The sequence below is a fragment of the Dunckerocampus dactyliophorus genome, chromosome 21 (assembly GCF_027744805.1).
Source record: "Dunckerocampus dactyliophorus isolate RoL2022-P2 chromosome 21, RoL_Ddac_1.1, whole genome shotgun sequence".
Classification (NCBI taxonomy): Eukaryota; Metazoa; Chordata; class Actinopteri; order Syngnathiformes; family Syngnathidae; genus Dunckerocampus; species Dunckerocampus dactyliophorus.
In genome coordinates, this window is record NC_072839.1 from 7,100,293 (window position 1) to 7,123,334 (window position 23,042).

Here is a 23,042-nt window from a genome sequence, read left to right on the forward strand (position 1 = left end):
CATCAAAATATTAGGTATATTCTAATTATTTTATGAAGAATTCATGTTGTGTGTTATTTCAAAGCACAACAAAACGAAACCCCATCATTTGTGGGAAAGGAAAGAGGAAGTTTACGCACACGGCCCTGACACTATCCACACCAAAAAAGGCAGTGCATGGAAAATAAATGTTGCTGTTGATGACATACTTGACATAAGCCTTGTTTTTTGATAAATTGTCCAAAGAAAAGGGAAAAACGGAGCACTGAGGACATGTTAACTCTGTGTCTTGTAAACTTAAACCCTATAGAATTATTTAATTGACAACCTGATGTTTGTTATCATTAATATTTATGGAACACGTAATGTTATCATGATTATAAACTAAAATGATGAAATATTCACGTGCTGCGTTGTGTTTTCATGCATCTTTTAGTGGGCATACTACATGTTGGTGTGTAATGGTGTTTATGATCAATGAGAAATGATACCCATCGGTGTCAAATAACAACACTTTCCACAAATGTTTTTAAGTCAATAACGGTGTGATGTTTTTATGCAATGATGAATAAATCTTCCATTGCATGTTTATTTCTAACGTGAGTTCCAAAAAAGTGCGTACGCCGTCTACAAAGGCGACGTACCGGGGCGCACATTCTCACGTCAGGTTGCGTTTTTATAGATCACATCAGTTTTCAGTACGCAAGCTTTATAGATGAGACCCCAGATCTTTAGGCTCTAAAATCGATTTTTAACTGAAAATATTGATACTTTGATATTTAGTCATTTAAAGGAACGTATATCCTGGAGCGGACTTACCATTAGGCAAAGCCTGGGGCCCCAAAATTTGCAGGGGTCCCCAAATGTCTCATAAAAACGAATTTAAAGTACATATCACTAAGTTTTAGTGTTAATACGGGTGCTTAAAACTGCATCAAAATGCGTAATCTATCATGAGCGCTTCAACTAATATTAAACAATATTTGAATCAATTCAAAGAACCTTTCAAAGTTATAGCAATCTCAGAAACTTGGATTGATGCTAACAAAGGAATGGACTTCGAGCTGGAAGGATATGAAATGACGTGTGCAAACAGGAACAATGCAAATGGAGGAGGTGTGGCCGTTTACGTGGACAAACATTTGAACTACAAAATGGTAAAGAATATGTCATTTGTCATTGATAACATTTTAGAATGTATAACAATTGAAATCTGTAAAGAAAAAAGCAAAAATGTGTTAATAAGTTGTGTGTACAGAACTCCAAAGTCAAAGATTGGAATGTTTGAGGATTGGATTAAGACAACGTTTACAGACATAGGTCAAAAAACTATTTTCATATGTGGAGACTTCAATATTGACCTCTTGAACTCACACAAGTGCAAGGAAATAGATGACTTTATAGATACAATGTATAGCTTGAGTTTATATCCTAAAATCATTAGACCAAGTAGAATAACTGACCACTGTGCCACCCTCATCGATAATATATTCACCAATGACTTTGATAACAACACCATCAGTGGCCTGCTAATTAGTGACATCAGTGATCATCTTCCAGTGTTTACAATCTACAATGAACATTATAAGAAAAAACAGGCGGAGGCAAAAAAGACTTTTCAAAGATTGCGTACAGAGGACAACATCCGTGCCTTCAAGATAGGACTAGAAGAACAAAGTTGTGAGAGTGTCTACAGTGCAACAGATGTGGACGAGGCATATGACAGCTTCCTTGGTACTTATATGGAGCTCTACGATAAGAACTGTCCCTGGCAAGAAAAGTCCAAGAAGCAAAAGAAAAACCAGCAGCCAAAACGCCTGTAAGAAGAAGAAGACATTATACAGGACATTTATCATTCAACAGACTAAAGAAGCAGAACAAAAGTATAAGACATACAAAAACAAGTTGACAACTATCTTGAGAGTGTGTAAGAGGGAATATTATAGTCATGTACTAAATAAGAACAAAAATAACATGAGAGCAACTTGGGGCATCTTAAATAGTATTATAAAGAACAACGTTAAGAAAGCAGACTATCCTCCCTATTTCATGGTTGGAAACACTTACAGGAATGACATGAATGCGGTAGCTGAAATGTTTAATGAATATTTTGTAAATATTGGACAAAAACTGGAAGAGGAAATTCCAAAACAAGACACAATTGATGAAGGGATTGATATTATTGATAGGAATCTTATTTCTATGTTTCTCACTGCTGTAACCAAAAAGGAGATCACTGACATTGTTAACCATTTTAAGGCAAAAACATCAACTGATTGTCGAGGAAAAGGCTTCTTGAGACGTCATCTGTACTTCTGTGTAGAAGGTGTCGGACGTTTCGCTCCTCATCCGAAGAGCTTCGTCAGCAAACTAATAAGTGCTGGTAGCTTAGGCCTTAAATAACTGATTGTCATGGAATCGAAATGGAAACAATTAAAAGGGTCATCAATGAGATCGCAGACCCGTTAACATATATTAGTAACTTATCATTTCAGACTGGAATATTTCCAAGCAAAATGAAATCAGCCAAGATGGTTCCAATTTTCAAAAAAGGAGACAAACACCAATTTACAAATTATCGACCAGTTTCCTTGTTACCACAATTCTCGAAAATTGTGGAGAAGCTATTTAATAATAGGTTGGACAAATTTATTAATAAGAATGAATTATTGGCAAGTAGTCAATATGGTTACAGAGCCAACATTTCAACTTCTATGGCACTGATGGAAATCACGGAGGAAATCACTATTGCCATAGACAACAGAAGATGCGCAGCTGCAGTATTCATGGATCTGACAAAAGCTTTCGATACAATTAATCACACTATTTTAATTTCAAAATTAGAAAGGTACGGAATTAGAGGTTTAGTCTTAAATTGGGTTAAAAGCTACCTTGCAAAGAGGAAACAATTTGTAAAGCTAGGAGAATATACATCTGGGAGTCTACACAATACGTGTGGAGTACCACAGGGGTCCATACTGGGACCAAAACTGTTTAACTTGTACATTAACGACATTTGCAAAGTAACTAACAACTTAAAATTGGTCTTATTCGCCGATGATACCACCGCTTTCTGTTCTGGTGAAAGCACACAAGAACTCATTAAAAAGGTCAAGGATGAAATGGTCATATTAAAGTCATGGTTTGACAAGAATAGATTATCTCTGAATTTAAGTAAAACTAAAATAATGCTATTTGGTAATAGTAGAAAGGACACGTACGACCAAATACAAATTAATGGAACGGATATTGAAAAAGTGGAAGAATATAAATTCCTTGGGGTTATAATAGATGAAAAAATGAGTTGGAAATCTCATATTAAATATATACAGCAAAAGGTGGCGAGAAATATCTCTATATTGAATAAAGCAAAATATGTTCTTGATCAAAAATCACTCCACACTCTGTACTGTTCCTTAGTATTACCATATCTAACGTATTGTGTGGAGATATGGGGAAATAATTACAAAAGCAATCTTCACTCACTCACTGTACTGCAAAAAAGATCTGTGAGGATAATTCATAATGCCAAGTATAGAGAACATACAAACCCTTTATTTTTAAAATCACAGATATTAAAATTCGCAGATTTAGTACACTTTCAAACCGTTAGAATAATGTATAAAGTTAATAATAACTCGTTACCCAAAAATCTAATTAAGTATTTCTCAATCAGAGAGGAGAAATATGATCTTAGAGGAAAATTAAACCTAAAACATTCATATGCGAGAACAACGCTGAAAACCCACAGCATTTCCGTGTGTGGAATTAAATTATGGAACGGATTGAGTAAAGAACTCAAACAATGTACCGAGATGAGCAAATTCAAAAAACAATACAAGCAGTTGATGTTTGCTAAATACAAGGCAGAAGAGTCCTGATTGTTCTGTCAGGTTTGTTATTTTATTTTATTTTATTCTATTTTATTTATTTATTTATTTATTTATTTATTTATTTATTTATTTATTTATTTATTTATTATTTAATTAAATTTTATTTTTTATTTATTTATTTTTATTTATTTTTTTTATAATTTTCTTTGTTGTGTTTAAAAAAAAAAAGGAAAGGAAAAAAAAAGAAAGGAAAAAAAAATAAAAAAAAGCTTTGTTCTTATTTATTTATTTAGTATTGTCATCATTATTATCATTATTATGAATGTTCTCTCTTTTTTGGGGGGGGAGGGTTATCTCACCGTTATCTATTATGTGTTATCCTGACTATCACTGAAAACATGACATGGAATCCAGGAAGTGAACTACATGTACTGTACTAGATGTAGAATGGATGGGGGGTAGGATTAAATAAGCTTTGCTTCTTCCTACTCCTTTTGGACATGTGGAACTGTCAAAGAATGATTCACGAGATGTATTCCATTGTAACCTTCATGTTCAAATAAACTAAACCAAACCAAACCAAACCAAAACTGCTTCCCCCTCCCTTCTCATGTGCATGCGCAAATTGATTCCACCAACAGATGGCCGGACATTCTCATTTAGGATTTTTGGTAGACAGCAGAATTCATGGTTCCATTTATCACAGCAAGTCTTCCAGGTCCTGAAGCAGCAAAACAGCCCCAGACCACCACACTACCACCACCATATTTTACTGTTGGTATGATTGGTATTTTTTTGGTATTTTATTGGTATTTTCTGAAATGCAGCGTTACTTTTACACAAAATGTAGTGGGACACACACCTTCCAAAAAGTTCTACTTTTGTCTCGTCAGACCACAAAGTGTTTTCCCAAAGGTCTTGGGGATCATCAAGATGTTTTCTGGTAAAATTGAGACAAACCTTAACATTCTTTTAGTTCAGCAGTAGTAATGTTTGTCTTTCGCCATTTTTGCCCAGTGTTTTCTGGCAGTGGAGTCATGAACACTGACCTTAACTGAGGCAAGTGAGGCCTGCAGCTCTTTGGATGTTGTTGTGGAGTCTTTTGTGACCTCTTGGATGAGTCTATGAGACTATTTCACACAGGGCCATGTAGGTTTGGATTTTTTTTCTCCCTTAATGATAAAAAGTTTAATTTAAAAACTGTGTGATCTGAAACATTTCAGTGTGACAAACATGCAAAATAAAAATAAATCAGGAAGGGGGCAAATGCTTTTTCACACCATTGTATATAAATTACTCTATTCTTTATGATTTGAAATTCACTGTTTTTTAAAATTTACCAGACACATTTGTTGTACAGTATTTGCACAAAGTATCGGATCGGTATCGCCGATACCAGCCTAAATTTTACTCAGCATCATATCAGAAAGGAAATCAGTGATAATGCACGTCATCCGTGTTCATGTGTCCGGGTGTGCTTTCACGGCTGGCGTAAAGCAGGTTGATCATTTTTTATTTAATTTACATTAAAACAAAGTTTCCACTGTAAATCCAGAATTGTGTGTTCTTTCCTTCATTGAAAAGTTTCCACAAAACACCAAACCAGAAAACAGAAAAACCAGAACAACGAAAAAGAAACAAGACGTAGCATGAAAGCTAGTTTACAGTTGGGAAAGAATTGTAATGAATAATAATTGATACCCTGCTGGTTTTGAACTTGACTTGCCATTGGACGTTACCAGTATCAGTAAGACATAAGTAAGACATATCAATACGAAGTACTGACGTACTTTCTAGTTCAAGCAAGACTTTGAATAAGCATTCTTATGGTTGGTTCGGTGGTGGAACATCTGGTTTGTTCCTACAGCTGTCATTCAGAATGTTCAGATTGAGTAGCTTGCTATGCTTGTGGTAAAAAAAACCCCAACAAACTTGGAATTACAAAGTCGTCCGAAGATGCTTAGGGGTCAAACTCTTCTATGGCGTTGGGCCAAAGCTTGCTGTGCTTGGCATCGGTAGGTGATGACTCCCTGCCTCTCTTCTTTAAACAAGATTGTGTGACAAGACCCGTCTGCGCAGAGAGACTGCAAAGTCTCAGGGTGCTCGGTCAGCTTTTGGCGCAATTGCCGCCTCTTGTCGAATATTCGTAATATGATGTCTGTGTGACAGGTGTTGTTATTGCACACTTGTTGACACCTCTCTTATAATATGATTTCACTGATATAAATAAGAAGGACGAATACCTGAATGCGCCGATTTGGGGCTGTTTTTATAGTGTACCACCCCGCACCAAACCCTCCCAAGGGAAAGGCACCTCCAAAGAAGCAGCAGAGGAAGGCAGGGGAACCCACCTGCCTCCCGCGAGCCGACACATGTAGCATCAAATAGGCCCCTAGAGACACTGCAGACAGTCCACCCAGCACCCGAGAGGTCATGTCCTCGCCACAGACCCCCCAGCAGAGCAGTTGTTGTCACCGCAACCACTTTAGAGTATTTCTAAAGAGAACCCTGCACAACTCTGGTGACCAACAAGACATTTCTGACCTCTGTGTGTGCCCAGAAGGGTTTCTCCACCAAGTACTAAACACATTGAATACCAAAGATGTAGTTGTACAACGTATTTTAGGTGAGGTGATGACGCAACTAGCGGATTTCACTTCAGAGCAATTTGAAGCTGTAGAAACGGCCACGGCAGAGGTGCATTTGATAAGAGCTCAGCAGAGATCCTGTGGACGGGAAAATCACACACGACAGGAAGGAGGAAGTGGGAGAGTGTGGAGGAGTGTAGCGTGCAGAAAGTTACGCAATTGCAGGGAAATTCTAACGCACATGCATGCACACACAGTTCAGTTCCAAATGTGAAAATTGTAAATAGTTCATGGAGTTATATTTGTAAATAAATTATTTTGGATGAAAAACAACTCATTTTTTTGTGTTGTTTATGTTGGTATCGTTGTTTAGATATATCTGAGCTTTCACAGAAGCGAAAAATATTTGTGTCAAAGTGAAGTTACGTTCGAAATGTATCTAAAGCTGGTTTTCTCCCTTTTCTAGTCAGGAACCGATATTTACCTGAAACGTACCTATGTTCTACTGCTGATTACTAAAGAACGGGAAAAGGTAGAAACAAACTTCTCTTTTCTGATGAAAGACGGGAGTCTGATCTTTCTTTCGGTAGGTTCCATGTTTACATAGACATAGAACACAATATTCTGTGTGCCAATCGAAATCGTCTGAAATGGCTGTTACTGAAGGGGTTGTCTTTTGAAAAATGGCTGGGATTGAATGTGTTAATTACTTAATTTCACTTAAATACAATTGCAATACAATCATTTATAACCTTTTTCTTCTTTTTGTCATAATAAAAGGTACCAAGAAATACCTCTGCAACAGGGTTTACTTCGAAAATCAGCAGTTGTTTAGATATTTACATATACTTGTCAATTAAATTCCAAATGCCTTTCAATTTTGGGCCGTTAACGATTTATTCGAACCTTTCTGTTGCGGTTCCCAGGGCAGAATTTTGTATCGACACGGTGGGTAGCTCTAAATGCCTCACTGGAATATTTGCATTCATGCAACGTTCATGTAGCACGCCACACACACAGGAAGGAACAAAGAACATTCTTTTAGCTTGGTCATGATTGGGTGGAAACAGACACACATGCGTATGTTAATGAATTCATTTCGAACCAATCAAAAACATTTTATTTAACATCATTCTTAATTGTTTTCAATTATGAATTATATTTGTTAGTCTAATTCTAATTCATTCACCAACCAAATGCCCCTGGTGCCTCGAACGAGTCATACTTAATTGTACACTCTCCTCTCTCCACAGGCAACATTTTTTTTCATTTTGATGGAAGAAATAATTTTATTAGATGATAGTGTGATAGCTTACACAAACATCTGCATGTACAGTTTGTAGAGCGATAATAGTTACAAAATATACTCGCGGCTACATGAGTAATATGAGCCCTACAAAGGTTACTTCACAGCACAAGCCGAGGTTGCTCATTAAAAAACAGTAATTACAAGTAGGTTGAGCTGGAAGCCCACAATACATTTGCTCGAAAGCCCTCAAACAATGACAGTCTTTTCCATTTGCACATCTGGACACACTAAATCCCAGCGACAAAGGGCTGCGATAACAGTAATTGCAATTCCAAACACAATTATAGAGCTCATTTATCTAATTTTCCTCTGAGTTGTTTGCGCTCATTATATTATTGGGCTTGGAAAGAAACAACGAGCAGTAAATTGAAAGTAGGTATGCAGCAATGTCTGGCTTTGTTGCTTCCGATTAAGCTTGATGGTACCACACCTGTGCAAGACCCCCAAAGGTCAAATACTCACAAATACTCCTGATTTACAGGTGTCTACACAAGAGGCGTAAACAACATGTTTACATTAAGGTAGGTTAGGTTTAAACACAAGAACGAGCCATATTGCGTGATTCTGACCTGGTATGGTCGGGGTTGACGTTAGAGTTAAGGGCGAGGGGTCGAGTAAGTATGGAGTAATTGATTAGGGATGGGAGCTCAATAAGGGAAGACTAAAATAGGGTTTCAGTGGAGTTAAGCATCAGCACGGATAAAGTTTTATTCCTCAGTTATTTGTTCTGGTGTTATTCCCTTATTCTTATTTATTCCCCTGTTCTTGTTTGTCAGCAGTTGACCATGAACAAAAAGAGGAGGAGCGGAGAGGAATCGTCCTCGGGTTCCCAACAGTCTTGATATTTACTGATATCTACTGTTTATTTTGGGTGATGGGCTAGTCCACGGGTGTCCAAATGTTTTCCAGCGAGGGCCACATACTGAAAAAGGAAAGAATGCAAGGGCCACCTGATGTTTTGTAAAGCAAAACATTGAGATATGCTAATAAACTACGTGTAGCTTAAGAAAAAACTGCATTTCACCGTTGTAGTATAGGTGAAATGCTACTAAAAATGAAGTTTTTTCCATAATAATACGAGTTTATTCTCGTAAAATTGGGACTTTTGTTCTTCATTCGGTTATGACTAATATTTTGACTTTATTCCCGTCAAATTACAGCTGTTTTTTTTTTTCATTTCTGCTTTTTCTTTCCAACCATTTCATTTCAGCTTTCCTCTTGTAAATTTTCTTCTCGTAATTATAACTTTATATCTTTTAAAACAATAATTTGTTTTTTTTTTATTTCAACACTGTCACTAAAATGATATTTTTCCTCATTTTACAAGTTTAATTCTCCTAAAATTGCAACTTTTTTCAAAATAAAAAAACTATTTGTTCCTCTTAATATTTTGACTTTACTCTGGTAACATTTCTGCTGTTGATTTTTTTTTTTTGGTATAATTTTCTAAATATTTCAACTTCTGTTATTTTGACTTGTATATTTTGACTTTATTCGCATGTTATACATTTTGCGCCAAACTAAGTTTCCAAAAATTGCAACTTCATTTATTGTTTTTGAATTATAAAAAAAATAAAACTCTTTTCTTTTATATTTCAACTTCATGCTACTAAAATGACATTTTTCCTCATACTATTACTTTATTGTTGAGAAATTATGACTTTTTTTCTTGGAGATTACAAATCTTGTCTTGATATTTTGACTTTTGATTTTTCCATTTTTGCTGCTGTTGTTTTTTTTTTTTTAAGTTTCCTTGTTAAATTACATTTTTAAGGGTTAACACAATGACTCCCCCATAACACATGCTTTGCTATTTTTTCAATGAAAATCGCAAAAAACTGTCTCAGCTTTTGTACACTGTCTCGGTTATCGCATGCACCCACGCGTTGGTGACTCTGTGAAGAATGGATAATGGTTTACTTACAGTAGGGACAACACAGACTGATTCCGGCTTGGGAAATCTTCAGTCATCTTTATTATGTGATTGTGTGGTTTATTTGTTCATAGAATACCCACAGAACAATGAATATCTCAGGTTCTGTCTCCTTACATCTTTCTAATAAGCAATGTATATTGCGTATTTCTGAGTATAGACAGTGAGCGTAATAATTATTGTACCTATTGACCAATAAAGTTCAGGTGACCAACTATCCAGCTTGAACGTAAAGTTTGGAATGGACTAGAGTTAAGGCCCAAACAACTCAGGCGGAACGTACGTGGATTGCAATCCGCATAAGTCCGCATGGAAAGCGGATATCAGCAAGCCCCGTGCACGCAAAGCTTGAATGTTATTACCGGACGGACTCCGCTCCACGAAAAACACTGCTCAACATCTATTTTTCACATCAACCCCTTTTTAATGTGACAAAGATCTACATTTTTCGGCCATGGTGCAACAGAGCCGGAAAGTCCGATGAAAACGATCTGTGAAGAGGGACTGGCAGACGAGGTATGAAATCTTACCGATATCTTTACGGCACGTCACGGGGAGAGTAAAAGGACTACCAAAAACAGAAAACTGTTGGGAAAAAAATGCTGATACACTGAGCAAAGATGAGGCAGTGTTCGGAGTGATGTGGAAATATCTGAGGGATAGATTTGTAAAAGCCAACAGGAAAATGACAGGGGAAAGTGGAGATGGGGCAAATGGAGCTGGCATTCCCCTCACACTGTATATACAATCCTGTCACGGCTTGACAACTTTGTCAAATTTCGGGAGACGAAGTCAAATGTTTCCAGTGAGGTGAAAGATGCATGACAGTAGCAAAACCCAATTTAGTTAGCTAGTTTAATCGTGGCAAAAAGCAGGTTTTGATGGTCAAGGCATGATTTATCCTGTAGAATTTGATGACAAACTATACCTTACAATGGAAATGTCCTTTGTATTTTACGTGAAACTAATTAGAATGTTGTTATATTTAGGAAATTGAAAGCAGTTCCAGTGGGCCTCCTATTCGATTACCTTCACCAGCCTGCTCTGTCTCTCCTGCAAGCCAATCCGCCCTACAAACGTCATCTCTGCCAAGTTTTGCAGCCACTACAAGTGACACCTCAGGCAGCAGCGCCACAGAAAACTGCACCCCAAGGACCAGCAGTGAGCAGGGGAAGACGAGGGAGAGAGAAAGTGATTTCATTAGACAGAGGTTGAAGCCCTTGACGACACAGAGAGGAGAGAGAGAGAAAGACAGGACACCCGTTTTGCCAACGCCATGACTGACATGCTGAGGTGGTTATCTCCCCCCGTGAGGCTACAGGCCCAATTCCGAATCTAAAAACTTCTGTTCAACCTGGAGCAGGTTCGTGTACCAACAACAGCTTGCAGACTTATCAGCCTATGTGAATGTTATACAATATTTTTATGTTCGGATCATTATCGTTCTTGAGGAAATGTTCAGCAAATTATCCATCTATAATTTCATCTATAATTTTGGACTACGATAAGAACTATAAGAACTACAAGTAGGTCAATGTGGGTTAGCCACTTGTGTAGCGTTAGACATGCTTGGACCATGACCATTTGGATGGTCTTGGAGGGACGGTAGACAATTGCTACAATTCCACCTGGCAATTCCACCTGTTGTTGTTTGGGTTCTGCTGTGACAGTAGTTGTACACCTGCGCCGGTTCTTCCATTTCATTGCCATGCCTAAATAAGCATTGAAATAGAAATGGATACGAGTTTACGCGTGGTGAGCAAATGCAGCTGTGGATGTGGGGTTTGTTTTACGTTCACATAAAGTTAACTAAACAGCATAGTTCCGTACTCGTAAACACCCAGATTAAAATAACATTTTCAGAAATTTACCAGGGTAGGGTCAGCCTAAACTTTCACGTAATGTATCCCCAATGAACACTAGTTTGTCTAGTGGGCGTTTGCAATCAAGACTACACCATCACACGGACGTCCATGGGCTCCCACATCCAATGGGCGTCAACGCAGACAGGAGGACTAGTGTCCTCTTGTAGTTAAAAAAAAACACTGCCAGATTTTGGAGGAACTTTTCTTGGGGTTCTGATAATTGAGATTAGGCACGGGCTGGTATGAGATTCCGAAGGTATGATAACCTTGGCAAAAATATCACAATTTCATGGTTTCATCGTACTGTAATTACACCTCCAAAATGTGGTATTGTGAAATATCTCTATTGAAAAGCACAACAAAGTCAAGTCAAAACACATATATTTATGTTATTTGTGTAAACAAATATATATATACAGTGGTGTGAGAGTGTTTGCTACCTTCCTGTTTTATTTTTGTTTAATGTTCGTCACACTTAAATGTTTCAGATCATCAAACAAATGTAAATATTAGTCAGTGACAACACAACTGAACACAACATGCTGTTTTCGAATGAAACTTTGTATTAATACGGCAGAGAAAAATGGTGATTTCTCCCCCCCACTCCCTGATTGGCCCCCCACAGAAAAAAACTAAATGAGATCTATCAGTCTGGAAAAGGTTATAAAGCCATTTTGAAATCTTTGGGACACCAGCGAACCACAGTGAGAGCCATTATCCACAAATGGCGAAAACATGAAACAGGCGTGAACCTTCCCAGGAGTGGCCGGCCAAACAAAATGACCCCAAGAGCGCAGTGACGACTCATCAAAGAGGTCACAAAAGACCCCACAACAACATCCAAAGAGCTTCCAAGACAAAAACTACAACTGATTAACAAAAAGAACATTAAGGCTTGTCTCAATTTTGCCAGAAAACATGTTGATGATCCCCAAGACCATTGGGAAAATACTCTGTGGTCCAACAAGACAAAAGTTGAACTTTTTGGAAGGCGTGTGTGCCATTACATCTGGTGTAAAAGTAAAAAAAAAATAAAAAGAACATACCAATAGCTTCTCCCACCTACGAAATAGCATAGACCGAAGTGACTCCACGGCCGTGGGCATCCTCCTGTCTCCCCAGCATTTATTTTTTATGATAAATATATATGTAAAATATAGTGGTGGTAGTGTGATGGTCTGGGGTTGTTTTGCTGCTTCAGGACGTGGAAGATTTGCTGTGATAAATGGAACCAAAGAGAATGTCCGGCCATCTGTTGGTGAGCTCAAGCTGAAACCAACTTGGGTTCTGCAGCAGGACAATGATCCAAAACACACCAGCAAGTCCACCTCTGGACTTTGGAGTGGCCTAGTCAAAGACCTGACCTTAATCCTTAAAAAGATGGTTCACGGTGGAAACCCCTCCAATGTGGCAGAATTACAACAATTCTGCAAAGATGAGTGGGCCAAAATTCCTCCACAGCGCTGTAAGAGACTCATTGCAAGTTATCACAAACACTTGATTGCAGTTGTTGTTGCTAAGGGAAACCAGTTATTAGGTTTAGGGGGCAAACACTATTTCACACAGGCACATGTAGGTTTGGATTTTTTTTTCTCCCTTAATAATAAAAAAGTTTCATTTAAAAACTACATTGTGTTCAGTTGTGTTGTCACTGAGTAATATTTCAATTTATATGATGATCTGGAACATTTAAGTGTGACAAACATGCAAAACAAGAAGAAATCAGGACTTTTTCACACCACTTTTGACTCTGCAGCGTTCACAGAGATGCTTGTCAATCTTTCTGGTAGGAAAAACAAGCTGATCAAATGATTCCCTTCATACTGAGATACAAGGAGATCTTTAATAATGTCATCAAAAGACTTTTCCAACACTCAGTGCGGAGCCTGATCATACCAACGCGCGACTCCCTGCTGACACGGTTAAGAATTCAACTTATCTCAGACACTGCAAAAAGTATTAAGCTGCATCTCTGCGTGAGCATGTTATCAAACGATGATTGTGCTGTTTTATTCATGGAGTAAGTCAGGTGAGCATGGTTGGAAATAATTTTTTATTAAAAGTTGATTGGTGATTGAGTCTGAGGTGTTTATTGAGACCTTGGTATCTTAAAAGCTACTCAACCCATGCAAATGAGATTGCCCTGCTGTCTTGGTAGGACAAAGTTAAGTCATTGGCCTGTGAGCCATGCAGAGACAAAGTCAAACAATGCGTCCGCAGTATGCAAAAGTTGGCAAAATGGATTTAAGAAGGGTTCTGAGAGGTGGGGGTGAAGCAGAACCATATTCAAGGTTTTAAAGTTGACAATTGCACGCACTTTGTCACCACAGTGGAACACAATTTTGTGTGCCAATGGCATGCCAATGGGTAAATCGGTCTTTAACAGGTGTGAAGTATGTGTAAACTGTGAGGGGTTGCGTGCCGGTGTGTAAAGAAAATTTGGAAATGTTCAAAATTTGTGGCACACGTAATTTCCGTGAACTAGTTGTGAATGCAACATGAACGCACTGCAACCTGTGTGCAAACAATGTGGGTGGCGCGTATCAAAGTCTCATTCACATAGATGGGTTAACTTTTCCACTACCTTTTGGAGCAATTCGGGGGGAATTCTCAAGCAATTTATTTTGCGTATTGGACCTTCCTTGTGATTTTCTGTTAAACCAATCATAATGCCTAAATCGCTGTCTTCTAGTCGGCAATTCCCTCTCCCATGCTGTCCGTGTCTTTTTTTTATATAGTTTATTGCCTCATTCCTGCTCTTTGCACATTCTCTACCTGCAGGTGAGAGAAAATATAGACTTACCTTTCTTTATTGTGTGAGCTTCTTCTCTGGAGTTCAACATCTTGTAGGTTCCTTGCGAACAGAGGAATAAATGAATCTATAGATGCATGGATGGATGGATAGATGGATAGATAATCCCCTTGGGGAAATTCAGATATCTTTCGTAGCTCAGACGATTGTCTCAGACAATATACAAAATAAAGACTAAAAATACAAACAATAACAATAAAAACCAGGATAAAATAAAAGTGGGAGCATGTTTTCCTTAGAAACAGTGTTGCAGTGTGCTTAAAAGGGTTAAAGTTAAACAACTTAATGGCTGTTGGAAGGAAGGACAGTCCTTCCGCAGAGAAATGAGGCTCCCACGTTGACTGCTGCTCTGCTCTGCCATGGTATGATGGAGGAGGTGGTTGATGTCATCCCGTATGGACTGCAGCTTGTTTTTCCATTCTTCCTTCTACTCCAGTGTCCCGGGTGTTCAAACCTCTCCCGAATACTGAACCCGCTCTCTTAATCAGCCTGTTCAGCCGTTTGGTGTCCCTTACTGTAATATACCCACCCCAGCAGACAGCTGCAGAAGTTAAATCACTACAAACTACAGTACAGACCAGTAGAACATGAGCAGCATCTCTGTACACACATTAAAAACCCCAAGTCTCTCAGGAAGAAAAGCCTGCTCTGGCCCTTCTAGTAGAGCACATCCGTGTTTACGAGCCACTCCAAGTTGCTGTCTAGGTACACACCCAAATATTTGTAAACCTTTATTGCTTCGATGCTATCACCTGTTTTATTGACTGGCCACAACTGCTTCACGGAGGCAGGAAGCGGTGGTGACAATGCAAACCCATCCAGGAACAATGCGTGCACTATACGTAAACACTGCTTGACGAGGTGTCAATGAGTTGTGCGGGAGCGTGGTAATTTTGTGCCCATTTCGGTCACAAAGTGCGTAATCCATGCATAAACAGAACGGAAACTGTATGCAAGCTAGTCTTTGGTGTTTTCAGGTGTGCCATAAATAAATGACACGTATCACCATGGCAAATTGCAGGACAATGCAGTGACAAAATGCGTGCAAGTGTAAACGGCGCTTAAGATCAAAAGGTACAGTACCACAGTCAAAATTTTCACGTATCACATATTTATTCTTCTATTTCTTCTTCCGTCTCAGTTTTTGTCCTGCACTAACTTTAACATTTCATGGAACATTCTACTTCTGCCGTGCACAGTGGAAAGGTTTTGGTCGTCTCCCAAGCTGATGGTTGCTGGTTCTCTCCTCACTTGGTGAATACATTTCAATGTGTTTCTAGGATATTTCAACATTCATTCTATATTTAAATTCAGCTTCAGCATGCACATGCAATTTCTACTGAAATTGCTTCATCTAGCTTTAACCATGTGACTGACGGAAGAAAAAGATAGAAACGCTCCTGAGAGGAGAGAGAGTCTCAGCAAACAATTGTTTAGCTCAAGAGGGCCTGATTTCCTCAAGCTCTGTCCTTCTCTTATAAAGTCCTCGCCACGCTTTCATCAGTGGGGATCCGTCTTTGAACTCCCCCTCTTGGCTTGCTTCTCGTGGTAGTTCATTCTGTCCTGGGGCCTCATATATAAAAGTCTGCGTGGGTTCCGGTGCAAAAGATTCAGATTCAGAATCTGCAAGAAAGAAATGAGCTTTATAAAACCATGTGGCGCATCCTTGCGCAGGCTTTCCCATTATATATCCCACCTGCAGTGAATTGTGCACACTACAACTCCACCCGTGTCATATCACTACACCTCCCACAAACATCTATAAATGGCCAATGCTAAATAACTCATAAATATGGTGATGCTTCTAAGGATCATATGTTGGACTGTCCAGGGAACGATGAAAAACACGATTTAATCTCACAAAATATTCTTTTTCAATCCATTTTGGTCATTAAGCTTATAAAAATACATTTTCACTGCGCTCCTCCTTTAGGTATGAAAAAGTAGTACCTCCTGGCCTATTTATACACTGCTATGCCGTTCAGTCAAAAATGTAGCAAAACAAATAACACTTGTGTAATTTGACCTACATTATAACTGCATGCAAACAATATACAGTAACTAAATGAAATACATGTCTATAAGATATTTAGGATGTAAGAAATAAATATAGAGGAAGTCTTATGGCTACATTGTGAAATATACAGTATGTGGTGCTATGTCTTCTATACTCTTAGCATCATTGAGGAAGATCGAGCAAGAGACCAGAATGTTTAAGCTTGTGTGCCTAGAAAGTGAAAGTTAAGTGTGTGTGAAAGTGAGAGTTAAGCTGGTGTGAGTGGGAATAATGCATCTATTGTGTATCTTTTGTATCTAAGTGTTGCACAACTCTGTTTGTGCTATGTGAGTGTGTGTGTGTGTGTGTGTGTGTGTGTGTGTGTGTGTTTGTGTGTGTGTCCTGAAGGCCCCTTTGAGAAGTTATTAGACTGACAATGTCATGAACGGCGTGACGGGTTTGGATCCCAAGATGCAGAGAAATGAGACACAAAAGTACACCGAAAAGTTTATTACTAAAAAATAAAAAAAAGGCATACAAAAAGATAAACTAGAAAACCAACACAAAATACAGAAGAAACCAAAAAACGAACTAAAGACGCTGCAGAAAAACTAGCAGGAAAATACTAAGACCCAAAGGCGCTGCCGAGAACCGGGAAGGAAGCAAAGATAACTAGAGTGCAACAACAAAAGGCATCCATTGCAGGAGAACGCCAAGCAGGGAAATACGTACTTACACAACGAGACCAGGAAGCAGAGTACATGGAACTAAGCTAGAGTGGGGTCGGTGAGCAGGTGAACAAGGGAGATAATCTGGCAACGAGGTATGGTTTGCCACACTATAAGTAGTCCAAGTGTAATTGGCAACAGGTGTGGAACTCCCGGCTCCATGTTTGGAAGTAATACGAATACAAGGTTAACGAATTGTTTCATCGTTTATTTTGGGTGCAAAATTACAAAATCAACGGAATAAATAAATGACCGACGCTTTCAGTCCTTCATATGTCAACAGTGTATACCCTAACTCTAACAGGAGAACTGTAACAGAATTCATTAATTCCACTGAACTTTGACAAACTATTTTTGATTGAACAAGAGACAAAGAGTGTCCATTTTACCCTCAATATGAGAAACGTACTTTTGTTTTTAAATAGGGGACAATTCAGTTTTGTAAAGGGCGGTTGGAAATCTTGGTGGTGCTATGTATTTTATCGTTCATTTGTGTTTTTTTATGACAGCATGAACTTTATTTCATCGTGTCATCATCAGGCATCACTGATTCCCCTCACTGAAAAACTTTGCGTGAGCGAATAAGCACACTTTTCCGCATATAATTTCCCAATGTTTGCAGTGAAAGATGGATACATACATTTCACCCCTACTAACGTAACTCTTTGTTTTCATAAATGAGGCCCCTGGTCTCCTCCTCACCTGGTTCCTGTCAGGGGTTGCGCCTGGACCTCGTCCTTGGGAGAATGGAATTTTCTGACCTGCTTCCCCAACTCTTATGATAGTATGAATAAACTAACTTGATGGTCCCTGTTAGAAAGACAGCAGTACCCACAGAGGCATATCACTACTCAGCCACGTAGGGATAATGTATGGAAAGATCCTAGGGCAGCGCGCTCGAGCGAAAACTGAACATTTCCTCAGTGACACCCAGTTCAGCTTCAGAAAAGGAAGAGGTTGCACCGATGCACTCTTCGTGCTCCGACAACTGAGTGAAAGGGGGATAGAATGCGACCAAGATCTCCAGCTCGCATTTGTAGATCAAGGAAAGGCCGTGTATGATCGAGTCGACAGAGACAAGCTTTGGAAGGTAATTGAGCAATGCCGTGTCAAAGGGAAGCTGTTAGGCAATATCCGGTCAACGCCAACAGCAAGAGCGCAGTCTGCACCGCCAGTGGAACATCTGACTTGTTCCCAGTAACATCGAGGTTTAGGCAAGTCTGCAATCTCTCCCCTCTGCTCTTCGTGATCTACATGGATCTGATTACAATGAACTCTTGTTTGTCGATGACCAGGCAGTGATAAAAGATGACAAGACAAAACTACAGAAGCTCACAGACCAGCTTAACGAAAGTCAGCAGGAGATCAGAAAAACTGAAGCCAGTGAATTCAAGTACATACGGGAGCTTCACTGAAAACCGCAAATGAGACAGAGAAATCAAGCCCAGATGTCAGAAAGCCAACGCAGTAAGCTACAAACTTGTCCCTCTCCTGAAACACCCGACATTCCCACAACCACCAAGGCAAGATTCAAGATTCAAGATTCAAGATTCAAGATTCAAGATTCAAGATTCAAGATTTAAGATTCAAGATTCAAGATTCAAGAGTTTTATTGCCATATGCATAGTAAAACAGGTAGTTCTGCTTAGGTTAGATTAGGCAAAACTAATCAACGGCATTTTCCTACCAACGCTGACATACCAGTGCCAGACATGGTCCCTAATAAAAGCTCTTGTGAGAAAACTGGTCACCTGTGAGATGAAATGGCTAAGAAAATCAGTGAACAAGACCAGGCGAGACAAGATCAGAAATGAGGTGATAAGAGACATGGTAGGAGCAACACCAGTCCAGAGGATCAACTGATTCGGACACCTGCCTTTAAACCAACCAACTCTTCGGGCATACATCACCAGATACTCTGGCTGGAGAGCAAACCAACACTGTGTCGACTCTGTGGCAGACACCCACAGAGTCCACGAGATGTCCCTCCTCCAGCCCACTCACCTTGCTACTGACAGACAACTGTGTCTCCCCCCCAACACCCACCAGTACAAGCGGAAGGAAAAAGTAAAAGTAAAGTAAGTAAGTTAGAAATGGGCACTTTTTTGTGTGTGTTTGCTTCATCATCCCTTTTATTTTCTTGTGTGTTTAGAGGTAGTGGTGAGGTGACAGGGCAACAGCCCTGTAGAGGGTTGGCTTGTTCACTCACCGTCCATTTGTTTCTGTGGGCGGATGCATCAGGACATTAATGTTTAACATTTTACGGTTTAAGTGGGTTTTTCTTTGTTTTTTCCATAGCCAGTAAAAATATATGCAAAAATACTTAAAGACTGACTTGGCTTTCACGTTTCCTGTGTCTCCTGTGTAACCTTGTCTCCTTGTGAGATCCCTGACTTAAATGATCTATGGGTTAACTGTCATAGCAGGCAAACCCCCTTTTACGAGCATACTATTGTATCTTACTAGACTACAGAACGGGCAAGACCAAAGAGCTCACAACAGACCACAGCGTCAAGATTGTAGACCCGCACAAGACTGGAACAGGCTCCAACCGTTGTTCTCAAACTTTCTGACCTTAAAGTATCTAACACTATTGTGATTTACTGATGATTGACTGACAAGCACAACATCAAATGAAAAGCACAAAATGAACACTCGGTAGCCTGGAGTTTGTATTCCAGAGAGATGATAATACCGTGGATTGATGTGTGCGAGTGACAGGCAGCGTGTTCAGCAGTACATGCAGAAAGCCTTCACTTGGCGCATCCTGGGCAATACCGAGAAATCAATCAATCAAAACCCAGCCGGGAGCCAGAAAACTCTAGTCTAGCTTTTGGAAATGTTTATTATATCCTAACCTGTGACTATGTTGTTGCGGTTTCTGTTACTTATACACACACCGCTTGTTGTATATCATCGTCTTTTGCATTGTCATCCCAAGAAAAGTTCCGAACACAGAGGCAAAACTGTCATTCCAGCGAGAATAGTCCAAATTCACACTTCTGACACATAGCAATGGCTGACAGATGGCCAGCTGCGAGCTGAAAAATCATTGCATATTGAAAAAGAATGCCTGTATGCATATAAGATAGAGGCAGTGCTGATAAGCCAGAGGCATGTTATGGATTTTTCATTTAAAATTGCTTCCACAGCCTTGCTCTGAAGTACAGAAAGTAACACCACATATTTTTGGTGAACAAGTAAATGGGTTTTGTCATTTCTGTAACCCTGGAGAAATGAAGAAATACAACAGTTGCATAATTTTTGACTTACTATCTGGTTGATAATGTGTCTGGGTGACTCGCATGTCCTACCCTCAGATGTTAAGAAAACATGAAATGTTTACAGGAGCAAAATCCGGACTCTGGGACAAATAGGCATTTAATGAATGCAAACACAGTGGGTATTAATTATGCATCAGATAGATGAAAGATTTTCAGGGCCTCCATTTGCACCCACAAGTAGAAAAACGTACACGCACACACAGAAAGTGTCCCTTTCTTCAAAAAGCATAAGCTTGAATGAGAATTAAAATCCAAGCTTGAATAAACGACTACAGGGCAATATTTGATCAAGTCAGACAGCTCCCTGCCTTGCTAATGTTCAAGGGATCCTCTCGGCGCAGGAATATGAATAATGGGCATGTGTAATGTATTCCCAAGCTACAAAACAAATACCACAAGGGACACACAAAAGCAAGTGAGGTATTATATCAGGACTTCAATGAAAGACAAAAAAAACATTATAAAAGTCTCACAAAAAATGTACAATTATGAATCCAGCAAGTGTATCAGTAAAGGTATTTGAGTCAGCAGACCAAAACTGTATTAGTAAAGTTATAATTCCCTTTCATAATTGAACAATTAACAAATCTGAACTGTTAAAGTGGATCCCTGCAAATATGTAGATTTTCTTTTAATCAAAACATTTTTTTGTTTGCGGGGAAATCCTGCATTTTGTGCTTATAATCTCCATAATTCCGTATTGATTTTTTTTGTAGTTTATTGATAGAAAAACCTTCTCATTTGCCCTACATTGGTAAAGCTTGAGTTGCTCAGAACGTAGTCAGGGGCAAACGGTCAAGTGTTCTTTATATGCAGCTAATCATAATGATATCTAAACCTTTACTCACACAACACAAACCAACAGGAGCTCATCAACCTAAACGCCTACCTCGCTCACGGTGCAACCAAAAATAACCCATGTGGAACACACAATGTAATTGTACCACATGGGCTATGCGGGTATCGAAATAGATGAATATACAATAATATACAGTAGAATTTTTGTTAGCATCATTACTTCGTTCCAGAAGGTCCGACTCTAACCAAATGGATGCTAACCAAATGAATTTTCCCCATAAAAAATAATGTAAATCCAATAGAAAGGCCAAAATGTTAACACAAAACATGTTTTTAGAGTTTTGCAATTGTACTTTTACATGCAGAAAACAATTCAAAACGCCTATAAATTATGAATGAAAGGGATAAATGAACCTTGAAAGAACCTTGGGGAAACTAAGCAAATGCTCCAAAAAAGGCTTTATCAACATCGCAGGGACAATTCTAGTGGTCCTCAATCAGCAGTACATCTACACCTTAAAGCTACCAATCACTCTTTTGAGGACAGCGAGGTAAAGATTTTGGCCAAAGAAAACAGATGGTTTGAAAGAGGAGTAAAGGAAGCCATTTTTGTCAAACAACAGAACCCATCATCGAATCGGAATGGTGGTTTGAGGTTTAATTTGGACCCTGTGTTCAGCAGGTTACTGAGACCGAAACCCACAGCTCTTAGTCTTGCAAATGAGGTGGAGCCAGGGCCGAGCCAGAACAATAGATGCTAACGAGCCAGTATCAGAATCGTTCATACCCAACTCAGGGAGCGACACTTCCCTTTTATCGGAGGTGTTAATAGCAGGAAAGGATTATACCACTACTCCGCCCAGGCTTAGTGTAAGGAACCAATGGGAGGAGGGTGTTGGCACACCAATTCCTCCCACTCTTACTGTATTTAAGGCCTAAGCTACCAGCACTTATTAGTTCGCTGACGAAGCTCTTCGGATGAGGAGCGAAACGTCCGACACCTTCTTCACAGAAGTACAGATGACGTCTCAAGAAGCCTTTTCCTTGAAAGGAAAACTTAACTTTTTTGGGAATGTTTCCCTTCCATATACATAACGTGGCCTGCGTATTAACCAAGCTACATCGAAATTGTTAGTGACTAGGGCTGGGCATCGATTGAATTTGAAAGATTCCGGTTCAGATTCCTCTGGATCCTAACGATTCTCGATTCGGATGCTTTTTAGAGGCAGGTTTGTATAGTTTAAATGAGGGTGCTAACTTTTTTGGATGAAATGTCTGAACTTCTCCATGAATTCTTTAATGATATAAACTTTTTATCAGCTTTACTATTAACTTTCTTACAGAGCTATTTCGAACCATTATATAAATATCAAAGCATTCAACTTGAATATAAATGTTATGAAGTTTCTTTTTACAGGAGTATACTTTCACAAAAAATGTTTACTTTTGAAAAGTAGTATACTTTGTTTGCTGCCTCAATGTTGGTGTAAGCTATTTTTTATGAAACCCTTGTTTTCTCAACACAGGCAAACATGATATAGCCAAAACCGCTCTTATTTTGAAGTCCGGAAGTGTGTTGTGTGAGTTGAGAAGGTTCATTCACTGTTGCCAACAGAGACGTACAGTGAGAATAATAAAATAGCCTAGCTGTGGTCGTGGTTCCTGTCCTTTATTAACTTACTGAACTTCCACATCAGCTAGCATCCTGAAACCCTGGCTTACATTGGCATGAGACAAACGTTGTGTATTGTTTGACTTCCCTGATTCTGATTGCTTTAAGGAAGTCCGACGTAGGGCATCAAAGACGAGGTATTGTTATTTCTGTTATTTTTATACCATGGATCTGTGAACATTAATCATATTGATCGTGCACTGAGCTGACCGCTCTCATTTATGAAGTTTTTCTTCTTCGCTGGT